This window comes from Theobroma cacao, chromosome 3, assembly GCF_000208745.1.
Source record: "Theobroma cacao cultivar B97-61/B2 chromosome 3, Criollo_cocoa_genome_V2, whole genome shotgun sequence".
Classification (NCBI taxonomy): Eukaryota; Viridiplantae; Streptophyta; class Magnoliopsida; order Malvales; family Malvaceae; genus Theobroma; species Theobroma cacao.
In genome coordinates, this window is record NC_030852.1 from 17,509,121 (window position 1) to 17,511,436 (window position 2,316).

The window sequence follows — 2,316 nt, forward strand, 5'->3', positions numbered from 1 at the left end:
ATTTTTTATTTATAATATTATATAATTTAAAAATATTTTTAAATATTATATTTTATTTTATAATTTAAACATTATTATAATTAAACTATTATAATATTAATAATTTTAAAATATTAATTTTTTATAATTTATAATAAACTTTTAACTTTTTTATTTTAATTTTTTTTCTTTTTTGTTCCTTATCCTTTCTTCTTCTCTGTTGGCTTACCACTAAAAAAGTGGCCAATGTAATGAAATGATGATCTAGCACACTATGTGGTCGAATCTGGCCACTAGAGTGTCAGATTGATGCTTCTCGTGGTTGGATTTGGTCAAGAAGGGCCAAATTCGGTGCTTCTTGTGACCAAATGAGGTTGTGGATCCCAAATCCAACGGCTCCTCGATTGAATTTTACTAGAGAGAACTAGATCGACGCTTTTTGGCCATATTCGATTGTGGAATTGTTGCTATCGTTGTTGCTTCCGGTGGTGCGTGGAGGTTAGCGGGAGAAAGAAAGGCAAAAATGTGAGCAAAGGGAGAAAAAAGAAGAAAAAAAAAAGAAAAATAAAGTATTTATAGAGTTGTAATTTTTCACATTTAAAAGGGATATTTAGTCTTATCAAATTTGAAAGTTATTCTCCCAACCATGGAATAGCAAATACCATGGAGGGCTTGGGTTTAGTTAAGCTTGAGTTTTAGCTATTTTGGAGGAATAGCTAATACTTAAGAATAGCTATTCCTTTAGGCAATTGCTTACCGCACGAAGGAATAAAAAAAAAGATGAGAATAGAGGGGGAATAACTTAACTATTTCCTGTACAAAACATGTTATAAACATTACTTGAGTTAAACCTAAATATATTTATTCTCAAATAAAAAAAATATGTTTTGTCACAACCCTATCCTAGACCATGACTAGCGTGAGGACTCAATAGGTGCAACCCATCAAGTTTACACAAGCCTTAAATATAATTCACTTGTGTAAGTCTTCGTAAGGGTACTCAATCCATGGATAAAGATTTTTCTTTCATCTCAGATCCTTATTATGAGACCTCGACCTATATAGGCTCGTAACTAGACATAGACGCAATAACATGGGCTAGGGGTAGTTTCGTCATTTCCTTAGTAAGCTCCTAAAAGTAAGTTTTAAGCAATATTAAGGCCTAAGTAGGCCTAAGGTATAAATGAATGATGAAAATATGGGTAAAATGACAAAGAAAATAAAAATGATGATGATTTCCATGGTAGGGGCAAAATGGTCATTTTTCACCTCGAGTCAAAATTTTTAAGTTTTCGCGAACCCGAGCATTTTTAGACCATTATGGACTTTGTTTCAGTGTCAAAAGAGTAAAAAGATTGCATAAAGGATTGGAAGAGAACAAGCAAACTTGTTGAGGGCATTTTGGTAATTTAAGTGGAGTGGATAAGCTTGAGCTATAAATATCTCTTTCTTCCAGCAGCTTTTCTTCTTCTTCTTCCTCCATGAAAGCTTGATATGAAAGCTCTATAACCTTCCTCAAAATAGCTCCAATTTTCAAGCTTTTGTGCACTTTTGCATAGAACCCTTGTTCTCTTTCACTTTCTCACTTTAAAACCCTTGAAAAATCTTATTTTCATACTTTCTCTCACTAGTTAGGTGTTTTAGAGAGAGAAAGAGGGAGCTTCAATATTAGCTTGAAAGTTTTTGGAAAAAATTGCAATTACAAACTACTAAGGTGAGTAGTGAATTAGAATTGATTTTTAGTGTTGAAAATTATTAGTGTTTAGACTTGTGGGTGTTTTGGTAGTTGAGGTTGTAAATTCACTTTGGAGTGATTAGGATAGTGAAAATGGATAGCCATTTAATGGAACTTGGAAATTAGTAGGTGATAGCTTGTAAAACTTGTAATTATGAGAATTGAGTTAATTGTGATGTTAATGTGATGGTAGGTTCCAACGAAGCCCCACCGTCCCATTTGGACTATTAGGAAAATTAGAATCGACTAAAGGTTCAACAAAATACCGGTGAGTGAACTTGCATTTCAAAATCGTTTTGGGAGATATAATTGTATTTGTATGACACATTTGAATGATTTATTTCAATTTTTCTTTAAAAATGTGTGTCGGGGAACAAGCCCTTGATAAAATATTTAGATGCTGTGAAAATGTGAAATGTGTAAAAGGATGGACCTATGTGCTCCTATACTGTGTTGATATATGATATATATATATATATATACGAATAATATTGTGTAATGATATTGACCCGGCTATGTGCGAGTAGGAGTGCGCATAAGCCGATGCTGACTCGGCTATGTGCGAGTGGGAGTGCGCATAAGCCGATGCTGACCCGGCTATG